At 39.7% G+C, this 14398-nt stretch overlaps 1 protein-coding gene and 1 long non-coding RNA gene across 9 annotated transcripts in view; one reads left to right on the forward strand and one right to left on the reverse strand.

The window, feature by feature from the left end:
* Nucleotides 1-362, reverse strand: part of ETV1 (ETS variant transcription factor 1) — a 92201-nt gene extending 91839 nt beyond the window's left edge. For all 5 annotated transcript variants that reach the window (XM_042919188.1, XM_042919194.1, XM_042919183.1 and 2 more), the window contains exon 1: nucleotides 70-362. The gene's annotated coding sequence lies outside the window, so the exon portion shown is untranslated. The remainder of the gene's footprint in view (nucleotides 1-69) is intronic.
* A 1814-nt stretch (nucleotides 363-2176) lies between these two features.
* Nucleotides 2177-14398, forward strand: part of LOC122213488 — a 46747-nt gene continuing 34525 nt past the window's right edge. For 2 of the 4 annotated variants that reach the window (XR_006199541.1, XR_006199542.1), the window contains exons 1-3: nucleotides 2177-2483; nucleotides 3009-3162; nucleotides 9239-9374. This is a non-coding gene — a long non-coding RNA (uncharacterized LOC122213488). Of the gene's footprint in view, nucleotides 2484-3008; nucleotides 3163-9238; nucleotides 9375-12526; nucleotides 12885-14398 lie in introns of those variants that run through there. The other 2 variants (XR_006199543.1, XR_006199540.1) reach the window with 2 other exon arrangements.

Genomic DNA, 14398 nt, shown 5'->3' on the forward strand with positions numbered 1-14398 from the left:
GGATAGTTTTTGCAACCCACAACCATGCAATTATCTGGAGAGACATAAAAAGTTGTTGGAAAGACCCACCTGAAGGCCACGCTAGGCGAACGGCTGCAAAAAATTCCCTCCAAATTTAATAAAAACATTAATTATCGCCCAGCACTTCCCCCTTGGAAGCCGAAAGCGCCTCTGACAGAGCTCAATTCGGTGGTTTTTCCTCTACTTCTCCTCCAGGGGCCTCCAATCCAAACTGATGGATCGCTGCCTCCCATTGGCTCCGCGTCTCTTTCACAAGATCAGATTTCGAGCTGTCAATCAGGCGGCTTGCTGCCCCTTCTCGTGGATCTCTCGCGCCCCTCTTCCTACAGGGATGTTCCGCGGGCTGGCGCTGGGTCCACAGTCTGCAAACGCCTAAGAGGAAATCAGCTGCCTTCCTAAGCCGCTGCTTATTGTTAAGGCGTCCGGGACACTGAAGCCATGTGTCGCTAGTTCTCCTTACTGGTGTGTTAGGTCCACTACTGGTCTGATTTCCTAAAGCACTTTTGTTCGGTTCGGATACATACCCTGAAGTGCGATCCACCAAGCCTGTGCCTCCTTACTCCTCCGAATCGCCTCCCTCGAGATCTCCAGCCCCCTGTACTTTTAACCTGATAACGAACCCACCTCGCTGTATAGCCTCGTTCCCACTAAGCTTTTGGCCCAAATTCTTCCCCTGTTTTTCAACATCCAGCACCACCATAATGGTTTATCAAAAATATTTCATTTTATCAGCCATCCCTCAAGTAAAACAAGATATTATCGTTCATGGGACAGTAAAATAAAGAATCCATGAGTAAAATCACCTGGGAGCTGAGGAATTGCTTGTCAGGAGGGGGTGCATTGGGAGGAAGAATTAGGACCACAGAGCAACCTAGGTGAAGAAAAGTATAAAAAACAAATGTGTCCCACGTGTGTACTAGGACAAGGTGCTTCCAGTCCACTATGGAGGAGGGGAGGAGCGGGGAGGGAATGGGGTGGCTCGGATATCCTAGGGACTCGAACGCTTCCTGAGCTTTTGTTATGTATACAAGGAGGCGGAGGGTGTCACTTACTGTACTTGACGCTTTCACTTCCTCTCCAGCTTTTAAACAGCCCCAGCCGGGAGTGGGGGCGAGCGCGGTTGGGGCTCGGGTTTCAAGGACAATGCTCGGGACATTAAAAAGTGAGGGTTGCGACTCTGAAACCACTATCCCTGACGCGCCTAGGAGGCTTGGGGCTGTAAAAAGTCGTTAGAAAGCAGCCTCGGCCCAACAGTGGATGGGAGGCCGTGGGGATCTGACCAGGGACTTGGTGCACTGTGTTGAAATTCACTTGTGATACTGATGGCGACCAGACCAAAGGACGTTTCCGGCAGCTGTTCCGCCCGTAGGGAAACGTGCTGTAGTTCTCAATTTCTATAAAGTTTCGTTCCTTAAATGGAACGCTATGGAGACGCATTAAAATGAGAGTGTGAGCACACAAGACTCAATTCTGGACCCATGGAGGGAAACAGAAGGGTAAATACCTACGCCAAAAAAAAAAAAAAAAAATTGTAATAAACAACAGAAAAAGTGTTACTGGGGAAACACCCAATAACTGTGGACAACAAGGACACCCACAGCGCATTCCCTGAAACTAGTAAATCAGAGTAGCCGGTGCAAACGCGCGCACCTACAAGCATTTTGAGCGGGAACTCCATTTTAACCCGGGTCAGAGAGGGGTTCTGTGCACAGTGGGGTTCGCAACGCAGGATAGAGACGCTCTGGGGTGCATTCTGAGGGTGCAATCAGGCGGGGAGCCAATAGCAAGGGTGTCCCGCCGCCCAGCATTCCCGGGATAACCCAGCCTCTGTAACGTGAGCAACAGTTTCCGAAGACCTCAGCAGCCAGAGCCGGACGGGTATCCAGGGTAACCGGGAAAGGGTGGAGCTTCAGGGTAGGCCCCCGCGAGGTTCTTGCCGCAGCCAATAACGTCTCGTGTTTTCCCAGCCCATTGTTGTTTATTGCTGACCTCGCAGCGCTCCGCTAGGAGATTGGCCGCTCCAGGGAAGGGGCGGAGCTTCTCCCGCCCCAGCAGCAACCTTTCGGCTCCATTCACAAAATTCCGGCCTTTCCTGGTCACGTGGTTGGGGGCGTGGAGGGGCAAGGGAAATGACACAACAAAGGCCTAAGTTTCCCAAACCACAAAACTTTTTTCTACCTCGCTACCTCCTCTGTGATTCGTCGCTGAGCAAATACTCTATGAGGAAAAGGAGCCTTAGGTCTGACAAGAGGAAAAGAAGTCGGAAATTAAAGGAAGGCTCGCAGGGAGATCATCTCAGGGTGCACTCTCTATGAGAAAAGCAGTGAAAGGCTTTTCGAGAATTAAGTAGGTTAGGAAGAAAGCCTCAAGACAGACTACTAACTTGCTGCTTCAAGCCATTGCTTTTAGAAGTGCAAACAGTTCGATTTCAGATGGATTTCAGTTTTCTCACCTAACTTCCTGTAATTTTCATTTTTACCTTGAATTTATCGCAGTTTCTTGTTAACTTTTTAAAGTTTCACTCAGGGATACTGCAGGATTTTGCTGGCTGACAATTTTAGTTTCCATTTCCCAGTCCCCACTCTTTCACAGGCTCCCAAAAGCACTCCCCCTTCTTCCCACCAACACTGGGCAAACAGAAGTGGTGGCACCCTAATCCTAACACTTTACTTTGTTCGGAGGGGGCTCCATATTTCCCCCTTGGATTCTTTAAACGCACTCAGCTCTTAACTATTTGATCTTAACAGTAACTGAAAATGGTCTTATGTGAATAAGCAGACAGCCAGTCTCACTACAGCTCAGTTTTGTTGAGACAATTTTTCTGAGATTTATCTCACTTGCCCCTCCAGCAAGTGAACTATTAGACCATTCTCCTCTCTCCCACTTTCCCTTCTGTCCTTTCTCTTTCTTTCCTGTTTGTGCTGCTATACCTAGTGAAACACCAGCTTTTAGTTTGACTGCTGTTTATCTTTTATGCTTTGCACTAGGAAAAGCCAATAGACCCAGTTGCTGAAGAATTGGAAGGACTAAAAATCTGTTTTTCAAAAAAAGTTACCATTGTGGAAAATGTCTACAGAGGCAGCTGTTCTATCCACAGAGAGGAACGTCAAAAGTTGCACAGAATTTCCACTACTTCTGAAAGTGAGTCTTTAAAAAAATCAGCTTAGTAAATGCCAGTCCTTGAATGGAAAATTTCATTTTGGCAGGATTTCAGGCAAAGAATGGCAGAGCAGAGGCCAAGAGGCTTTGACATTTATTTACTTGTATTTTGAAATCCCATATGGGTCTTGAAATAGGAGCTCTTGAGAGAAAGACCCCTCGCCCCTCAAAAAAAAAAAAAAAATTCATTTCTAAGTTTGGAAAGTTTTTAACTTTCATATAAGCTACTTAAAGCTTTATAGTTCCTTTGCTGTGAGTTAATAATGAAATAATATTCATTAGTGGCTTTTCTGCAGTTAACTTATTATAGCATTATATTGAAAATGCATGATGTTAAATAGAGTTTCTAAAAGCAGCAAAAAAGAAAAATGATACTAGTTGTTTTAAATGATTAATATGATTAGAATTAAATTTGCTCAAATTAGGTTAATTAAGTAAAATAGTAGCTTTCATAATTCATTTCTTAACAATATTATATAAAGCAAATTGTTAATGGCCTAGTTTTCACAGAGCTACATCAAATTGATAAGGAAAAAATAGACTATTAAGTAGGTAAATGGGCAAAGGAAATAAACAAATGAATATAATTCCAAAGGAAAACTTAGAGACCTGCCAAAATGGTACAAAATAATGAATGGCTTAGTGGGCTCCCTGTGAGAAGAAAACAGGGATTTGATGGGAGGGTGGACCCTAGGAAGAAGGTAAGGATATGAAAAAAATTGACACTGTGTACAATGTGCTGGCTCACCTCTCAACCCTGCCACTGTCAGCTTGGGGATATCTGCAAACCCTCTGAAAGGAGGAAATGCAAACACATTACTAAAAACTTCTCAGGGCACCTAGGTGGCTCAGTTTTTTAAGCCTTCAACTCTCGATTTCAGCTTAGGTCATGATTTCGCGGTTAGTCATAATATCCAGCCCCAAGTCGGCTGGGCATGGAGCCTGCTTAAGATTCTCTCTGTCCCTTACTCTCTTTCTGAAAGAAAAAGAGAAAGAGAGAGGGAGAAAGAGAGAGAGAGGGAGAGAAAGAGGGAGAAAGAAAGAAAGAAAGAAAGAGGAAAAAAAGAGAGAGGGAAAGAAAGGAGAGAGGGAAAGAAAGAGAGAGAGAAAGAAAAGGAAGGAAAAAGAAAGAAAAAGAAAAAAGAAAATTTAGAAAAAAATTCTTAGCTGCCTTCTAAGTCAGAACATTATGCACATTAAAAAAATGAAGAGCATTAAAAAATGTTCTAATACCCAGGGATGTCAATGTTGGGATAAGCATGCTCGCATATATTGCTGGTCAGAGTTTGACTTTCTGCAACATTTTTTTTAAATGCTGATTTATTTTTGAGAGACAGAGAAAGGGAGAGCGGGGGGGGGTGGGGGTGGTGGGGGCAGAGAGAGAGGGAGACAGAGGATCTGGATCCGAAGTGAGCTCTGTGTGGACAGCAGAAACCCTGATGCGAGGCTGGCACTCAGGAACCATGAGATCACGACTTGATCTGAAGTTGGATACTTAACCGACTGACCACCCAGGTGCCTCTCTGCAACATTTTTAAAATAAGTTTACAATACCTACTAGATCCTAAAATGGACAATATCTATTAGATCCTAAAATTAGACACAGTGAAGGAAAGAATAAACAAAACTAAAAAGACAACCTATGAAATGGGAGAAGATTTTGCAAGTGACATATCCAATAAAGGGTTAGTATGCAAAATATGTATAGAACTTATAAAACTCAACACCCAAAAAACAAATAATCGAATTAAAAATGGGGAGAAGATACGAACAGACATTTCAGAATGGCTAAAATCCAAAACACAAGAAACAACAAGCGTTGGGGAAAATTTGTAGGAAAAGAAGCTCTCATGCACTGTTGGTGGGAATGCAAACTGGTACAGCCACTGTGGAAAACAGGATGGCGTTTCCTCAAAAGTTAAAAAATCAAACTACCTTATGATCCAGCAATGGCACTACTGGCTATTTACCCAAATAATACAAGAACACTAATTCAAACGGATACATGCAGCAACTATGTTTACAGCAGCATTATTTACAGTAGCCAAAATAGGAAAGCAGCCCAAATGTCCATCAACTGATTGAGGAATGGATAAAGAAGATGTGGCATAATAAGGGAATGGTTTTAACAAAGTGTGATGCTTTCACATTTTGGAGTTCAATTCTGTTATGTATCCATTAAAAAGTATGCAATGTCCTTGGTCCTCAAACTTGAAATTGCATAAGAAATTCCTTATTAAACATTCTGCTTACTGGGTAGATCCATAGAGTTTCTAATTCAGTAGTCCTGAACAGGGGTAGTTTGATTTTTAACTTTTGGAGGAAACTCCATCCTGTTTTCCACAATGGCTGTACCAGTTTGCATTCCCACCAACAGTGCATGCGAACTTCTTTTCCTACAAATTTTCCCCAACACTTGTTGTTTCTTGTGTTTTGAATTTTAGCCATTCTGACAGGAGTGACATGAGACCTCACCATGGTTTTAATTTGCATTTACATGACGATGAGCGATGTTAAGCATCCTTTCATGTGTCTGTTGGCCATCTGGATGTCTTCTTTGGAGAAATGTCTCTTCTGTGTCTCCCTCTCTCTGTGCCCCTCCCCCACTGACACTGTGTTTCTCTCTGCCTCTCAAAAATGAATTAACACTTAATTTTTTTTTTTTTTTAAATTGAGACTTCTAGTATTGTTTGTCAAATCAGAGAATATTCTTTCATGGCAACTATTAGCTGGAACTGGACACTGCTACTCCTTAAGAGGTAAAGGGTAAAGGAGCATGGGCTCTCAATTTTGCTATGGTCTATACTCTTCCCCAACCCCTGGTTTTCTTGTTATGTTACTCACCTGAACTCTTTAAGTATTTGCATATGTCAGCCCTGATTTACATGTGACAGATCATGTCAAGTGAACAAAGAGACAGAATAGAGAGAATAATATATCCTATTTTTGTTCAAAATAAAAAAAATAATGTACATAAAAGTGTACTTATATACACAAATACAGATACACACACACACACACACACACACATATATATATATATACATACACATATATACCAATGTTTCTCAACATTTTTCATTATTGCCCCCCCAAGGAGCCCTTTCAGACTTTTTTTTATCCCTAATTGTCCTCCTCCCATTAAATTTTAATACCACAGATACAGTGTATATCTGTTCATGTCCTGTAATTCTTTGGAGAGTCAAAAACAATTGTAATACCTAACATCCATTCCTCCAAGAATCAATTTTCAACACTTGGGGGCAATATCACTGCCAACTGAGAATGTATAATATATATTTATAATACTTTTTTTTTCTTTTTATGGATACTTTATTTATCTATACATATTAATTCTTTAAAATTTTTTTAACATTTATTCATTTTTGAAAGTCGGAGAGTGACACAGCGTGAGTTGGGGAGGGACAGAGGGAGAACGGGAGACACAGAATCCAGAGCAGGCTCCAGGCTCCAAGCTGTCAGCACAGAGCCCGACATGGGGCTTGAACCCACAGACTGCGAGATCATGACCCGAGCTGAAGTTGGATGCTTAACCGAATGAGCCACTCTGGTGCCCCTAACATATTGATTCTTTTTATCATCAAAAAGAAAGACACATATCCATCTTTTATTGTACCTCCAGTAGATAAGATTGGAGGTGTGATGTAAAAAGTAACTAAATTTTTCTTCTAGTACTTACAATGGCTTGTTACAATATGCTTGTATTATAGTCCTATTTCTTTAATCTATTAAAAGAATGAATGAATTAGTAGTTTAAGTTATAATTTGTTTTGTGAGAACCATAGGTGTTCTCATTTGTAGAACAGCAATATATGTAGTTGGTCAGGGGTCTTCTAGGTGATACATGGTTTGGAATAACTGATAAGCAAAGAACAAAATACAAATCATTTGCCTTCCTTTAAAAAAGGACACCTTGCATATCTTTTAGAATTGAAAGCATGGTATTAGCAACTTTAAATAGCTAAAATAAAATAAAATAAAAAAATAAACAATAAAACAACAAAGGTCACCAAGCTCTAGAGTTGTTTTCTGAACCACCGCAAGAGATACAGGTGTAGTTTCTCTGCTTTCCTCAAATGTAAAAGGTTAGTTAACAAAGGAAAAAAGGTTTCTAAAAGTCCATTTTAGAAATGGAGTTTTATTCTTCTGGGATACAGTTTGATTTAGAAAAATTTAAATCATTAACAAGTTAACCTTTTATGTGTATTAGACATTGGTAGGAATATTCACAAAGTACCTTTTCTAGAAAGTCTTCCTGGAAAGAGTTTGTTTTATCTCGTTATGATCCCCAAAGTAGAATTAGGAGAACTCCTTATGGGCTCTCAAAGCCGGTATTTTTCCATAGTCCTAAATTATGTGTAAATGTTTCAGACTGTACTTCATTTGATAAACTCATTAGGATCTTGATTACGAGTGTGTTCTTAGTCATAGAAGGCATATAGAAGGTGTTTAATGCTTGCTGCAGGATGAATCAGTAAATGGACAACATCCTGCTGAACTGCCTTACCGTACAAATATAAACAAATTTCAAATATTTAAGCAATGTTATGAGCAATTACTTTCTGAAAACAAAAGTTTACTGGACAATTGAAAAGGGCTGATTGATTACCCATGTACAAATGGTTTTTAGATAAAACTTTGCTCTTAAAATTATTGTCAAAAGGAAAATTGAAAGTGGCATTCAACTACATATATTTTTCATATTTGTACATTTAATTCATTTTTTAAGAAACCATTCTTTGTGATTTCTAAGGCTTTGATATTTATATGACCAACATTAATGTATCTGAAATATAGAATTCAGAATCATAGCTTGTATCAATGTGACCTATTTTTTAAAAATTTATTAAATCAAGGGTTTGTAGTAGATGCCCTGAGATCCCTTACAAAAGCAATCCCCTAATTTTCTTATTTTTAATCAATGGCTGTGTTGACCTCAACCACATGGGGGAAAATACCACCTAGCAGTAACAGAACTTGGCATCAGAAAGTCATGGATTTGAATACTGACTCTAACACGAGTCAAATCATTTTATCTCTCTAAGACTCAACTTGTAAATTTATATAATGTATATAAAACCTATTTTTCAAAACCGCTGTGTGGAAGAAATGAGCCATTGTACTTAAACTGCAGAGTTGGAACTCCATAAAAGTTGCCTTTCTTATCTGTTGGAACTTTACTATGACATAAGACAGTAGATCTCACTCTGTTAGTCCTCATTGGCCTAAATATGCCATGTTTATATCCTTATGACTTTAGGGATGACTTTTAGAACTGTCCTTGACACCTGGGAACACTCAGCCTGACTTCTTACCCATGTTTAGAACAATTTTTTACCTTCCTATCTATGTGGGGGCCAATTCTGGTCTCCAGTATTTCCCCTGCGCAGGCAGGGGACTGACACATCAAAATCCTCTCCCTGGTCTCTGGTGGTTTGGCTGACTTGATTCCTGACACAAGAGGCCAATGATCGTGCTATTAAGATCTCCTTATTAAGTTCAAAAAGTGTAGCGTGGTAGTTGAAAGAGAGAAAATGTTGCTTGACAAGAATGCACACACAGGAATTCGTCTCAAGAAAGTAAAAAAGAATGATTTCCCAAAACACGGCATTTTCTGAAAAGGTGGCAAAAGAATGGCCTCCTGTCCATAGCTTCCTTAAAACCTAGAAAGTCTCCCTTGAATGAGGGTCACCAATGATACTTAAGTCAGCTTCTTGGCATTTGAAGAACAATGTGTCTTTGAACTTTGTAATCGTGATTTCACTTCTTTGTGATCTTTCCGAATTCCCTTTTATATTTAAAATGTTCCTTTTGTCCTGAATTTCCTCTCAAGTTTAAAAATAGCCGTTTGACTATAGGCATTTCATGTAAGCACATCAAAGAAAGCTACAAATCTTCTTTGTATCTGCATGACAACTCTAAATAAAACTCAGGTTTTTAGTCTTGGCTCACTTTTGTATTCGAAATTGAAGTTACTCTCTGTTTCTATCCTGTCAGATATTATCAGTGCTTATTGGTTTATCAAATGTATTTCCAGGCAACCTGTTCCACCCAGAAAAGAAGTTACTTATGAATGAAAGTCTTACCCTTGTTAGGAAAGAGGAGGATCATTTGAATCAATAAAGGAAGGCATTATCAGAAAGGCATTCAGGAAGCAGAATCCCATGCCTCAGGTATGTGTATGGAGGATATCTAAAAATAATTTTTGCATTTAGAGTTAAAACCGATATTTTTTTTCCTGTACATACACACATTCTCACACCCACTCCTACTGAAATCTACTCAGAATTATTAAAATAATAAGTGTTATCGGTTAAAATACAGGAAAAGGCCATGACATTCATTATAAATAGCTCTTGTTATTTGACTCATTCCTGACGTAATGGGAGATAACAGTGCTTGGATTCTGGATAATGTGATCTTACAGCTGGAAGAAGTATCAACAGCTCATCTAGTTTGTTACAGTGCCATAATTGGTCTTATTTTCTAACACATCCAGCCATGCTTAATAAGAACTAGCTACTTCTTACTTAAACCTTCAATATCTAATAGTCAAGAATGCTCCACACCATTGTTTCTCAAACTATCCGCAATCCAAGACTTGCATTGGTTCTCTATACTGAGTAACAAACCCCCCCCCCCAATTTAGCAGCTTAAATCAATCTATAATTATTACTTCATAGTATCTATCAATTAAGAATCTAGAAGCAACTTAGTTGGATGTTTCCAGGTTCAGGGTCTCTCTTGAGATTGTCGTCAAGCTGTGGGCTAGAGCTGCAGTCATCTAGAAAAGAATCGTCCCCTAAGCTCACTCATGTGGTGGTTTGCAGTCTCAGTTCCTTATGACTATTAGCTATACAGCTCAGTTTTTTAAACCATGTGGTTTTCTCCCTACTGCTGCTCATGGCATGACTCCTCAAGTACAAATAATCCAAAAGAGAGAAACCTCAAGAAGGAGGCCACAGTCTTGTACAATATAATCTTGGAAATGACAAACCATCAATTCTACCTCACACTACTGGCCACATAGACCAGTAAGATGTGAGAGATGGATGATGGCACAAAGCTGTGAGTATCAGGTGTCCATGATCATTTGGGGGCCAGTTAGAAGCTTACTTGTAAGAACTTTTTCTCTTAAAAATGTCTAATCTGGGGTGACTGGGTGGCTCAGTTGGTTGAGTGTCTGATTTCAGCTCGGGTCATGATTTTGTGGTTCATGAGTTCGAGCCCCATGTATCTGTGCTGATAGCTCAGAGCCTGGAGCCTGCTTCAGATTCTGTGTCTCCTTTTCTCTCTGTCCCTCCCCTGCTTGTGCTCTCTCTCTCTTTAAAATAAATAAACATTACAAAATTTAAAGAAAATGTCTAATCTATCACATATTGAACAGATTTATTTGCCATTCTAATTTATGCAAAATGGCTTCTACAATTAGACTTAAGGCTCTAGGGCAAAAGGGACTTTATCTTATTCACGGCTGTATTTCTATAGGTAATTGAGTGATGACTGGAACAATTTAGTAAACACATCCTATTTTTAAAGCTGCTAAAACAATGTTATGGGCTAAATATTGATATCCCCCTGAAAATGCATATGTTGAAGCCCTAAGTGAATGTGATAGGATTGGAAGACAAGGGCTTTGGGAGGTAATTAGGGTTAGATTAGGTCATGACAGTGGGGCCTTCAAGACATATTAGTTGGTTTTATGAGAAAGAAAAAGGGATTCAAGAGAAAGAGAAAGTTATCTCTTTCCCAATCTCCCTCACCCTCTCTCTCCCTCCATCCTTTTTTTTTTCCCCTTCTTCCCTCCCCACATGCCTCTCTCCTTTCTACTGTCTTCCCTCTCCCTCTTCCCCTATAGCAAGCCCTGTGAGCACACAGTGGAAAGCCAAGCCAGGAAGAGAGATCACTACAGCATGATCAAGCTGGCACTGTGATAGTGGATTTCCAATATTAGGAATTGTGAGAAAATAAGTTTCAGTCATTTAAGGCATCTGTACTGTAGTTTGTTTGCTTGTTGCTATATTTTAAGTAGGCTTCTGGTCCAGGGTGGAGCCCAACGGGGCTTAAACTCACCCTGAGATCAAGACCTGAGCTGAGATCAAGAGGTGGATGTCTAACCAACTGAGCCACCCAGGCCCCCCTTTTCTATGGTATTTTGTAATGGCAGCCTGAGCAGACTAAGACAGAAAGGAAATCCAGACCTTAAAGTAACAAAGCCATTTAGGGATTTAACACTTCAGGATTGGGATATGTCCAGTAATAACTAAACTAAATCCCTTAGGCTGAAGTTTAAATTTATGTCCTCATATTAAATTCTCTGTTTGCCATTCACTACCACAGTGTACCAGGCACTGTGTTATATGAGAAATATGCAGATAATAGGTCGTCCCACAAACAAATGAAAGGCATAAACTAAAGGAGAGGTACATTAATAGCAAAACTCCTCTTTAGAGGGGACTTTCATGACATCTCCCCATGTTTCTCCTAACTCTCTCTCTCCAGCATATTAATCTGTTTTATTTTCATCTGAGGATTTAGCTTGTTTACAATTTTCTCTCTTGTGTACCTATGTGCCCCTAGTTTTTGTTTGCTTCCTGACCTTTGCCCTCTCCTCCACCTACACAAGATGTAAGCTCTGGAGGGTAGAGTGCATCCCAGTGGACTTGACGATTATTTTATTTACAAGCCTGCCTAGAACTGGACTTGGCTTGAACTAAGCATGTACCATGTACACATTGAAGGAATAGAGTTAACGTAGAAGTACGTTCAAAGCAAGATGGAATCTTTTACTCTCTTCTACAAATCCTGTCTCCAAATGTCATGACAAGGCCTATAATTCTACCTTTTTTTCTTTTATGCTTTCAGTTAAGGTTTCGCTTTTCAGTGTTGGGATCACAGGCTTTGTTTTGCCACTGAGTCCCCTTTTCCTCACTTTTTCAGTTGTGGACCAGAGTATGAGCTGAATATTTGTGTTTCTATGCAGTGATGCTGCTTTTATCGTTTACATTACCTCATTTAGTTTGGAACTAAGTGGTGTCAAATGGGAGTTTTGCATGAATAAGGATGGCAGATGAATCTGTTCCAATTAAATGGAAATTAAAGAGACATTTTCAAGGACGTTCATTCAAAAAATTGATCTGCTTTGCAATTAGTCTCCTGTAAAATTATTTTTCAGTAGCCATGGAAATCACTAACCCACTAACCCAAGATAAGTAAAGTAGATGTCTTTCTCAGAATTTATAAGAACCTGAAGGGGAAAAAAAGATTTTGTTTTTAATTGGAATTTCATTGTTGCTAATTTTGAACCGTTCATTTGTGAATGGAGCAGGGTGAGAGATGGCTGGGAAGAAAAACACCGAGTTCTGCTCTGCGCACTAAGCACTTGACAGACTGCTTGATTTTCCCATTGGATACTGAGGACAGTCCAGCCACAGCAATATTCGTGTCCCGCTTTATAGTCAAGGAAACTGATACCCACAAAGTGAAAGGATTCACCCACAGTCAGTAGAGCCAGCACATGGAGGAAAAGAGCCATCAACCTCAGCTCATTTGACTCCCATTCACCTCAAGACCATGGATAAATGGTTGCTGAATAATTGCTCAAGTCTGATTTCAAGCACTTTCTAATGTGTAATCTTGACAACTGTGGTTGCACAATAAATGGAACACAGTTTCCCAAAGTTTGTCCTGAGGGAAGGATATTATCTTGGAATACTAATAGGGGTTATCTGGGGGGGAAAAAGTTGCCAGGGGGAAAATTTAAGAAAAGCTGAGTTGAATGCAATTAAATCACTTTAAAATAAAGCAAAACAAATAACCCTTTGGCACTTATCAGAGCCTTTAATATGCTAATGTGCCTTATGCTAATGTTCCCAGTGAAATAAATCTCAGTGGAGGTGGTTTAGTGCCTAGAGATGGAAATGGTGGGGGGCGGGATTGAGACAGTACAATGAACTTACCAGAAGTATTTGAACATCTAATATTTTTCCTTGGCAGAATATTTTATAGGACTAAAGCTCTATGGATTATGGTTTGTGAAATCCTTGTGTAAATTATTAGAGCAAAAACAAAGCAGCAAAGCAGCAGGTAGAAGGAGTCTACCACTAGGGCTACTAATTATACTGATTAAATATCACCACGTGGACATAAAAGATGTTCTTTTCTAAGAAAAGGCTATAAAAAGAATTATAGAAAATTGGTACCAATTAATATTGATGAAATGATTCCCTCCACCCACCTTGCTTCCCCTGAGTCCTTTCTTCTATCTCCAGTTTTGTTTTTTCCATCTGTAGGGTCCTAAGTCTCAGTCTCTGTGGCACCTAAAGCCTTAATGAATTCACTCAGGAAAAGATAAAATTGTCACTCAGAATAACAGAGCGTTCTTTACAAAGAGTTGAGTAGTTCATCAGTTCTCTCGACTGGGGATTGATAAAATTACAAAACAAATAAATAAATAAATAGACAAACGAGCACAAAACAAAAAACCTATATAAGATTTAACAGAAAGCTAACAGTCTTCTACCGGATAAGAACCCAAAAATAACAAAAAAGGCAAGGGTAGGGATGGGTGGATGTCAGAGGAGAGGGGAACTACTTACCTTTGACTGTAAAATTATTTTATAAAAAAAATACATTAAAAAAACAATTAAGGGGCGCCTGGGTGGCTTAGTCAGTTGAGCAACAGACTCAGCTCAGGTCATGATCTTACTGCTGGTGAATTGGAGCCCCACATCAGGCTCTGTACGGACAGCTCAGAGCCTGGAGCCTGCTTTCAATTCTGTCTCCCTCTCTCTGCCCCTCTTCTGCTCATACTCTCTTTCTCCCAAAAATAAATAAACATTAAAAAATAAAGCAAAAAATTTTAAAGTACAAAGGGCATATACTTGAAAAACTTCTATAAATTAACTATTGTGATCTCATAACACGCTTGTATTATATAAGTATGTTTGTATGTGTATGTATGTGCCTTAGTCTATTCAAGCTGCTGTAATAAACATACGTGGGGCAACCCATAAACATTAAGAATTTATTTCTCACAGTTCTGGAGTCTAGAAATCCAAGAGCAAGACACCAACATGGTCATATGCCACAGAGAGCCCTCTTCTGTTCACAAATTCCCGCCTTCTCTTGCATTCTTATACAGCAGAGGGCAGAGACAGGAAGCCAGCATTCTTGCAACTTTTATAAGGACATTAAT

The sequence above is a fragment of the Panthera leo genome, chromosome A2 (genome assembly GCF_018350215.1).
Source record: "Panthera leo isolate Ple1 chromosome A2, P.leo_Ple1_pat1.1, whole genome shotgun sequence".
NCBI lineage: Eukaryota > Metazoa > Chordata > Mammalia > Carnivora > Felidae > Panthera > Panthera leo.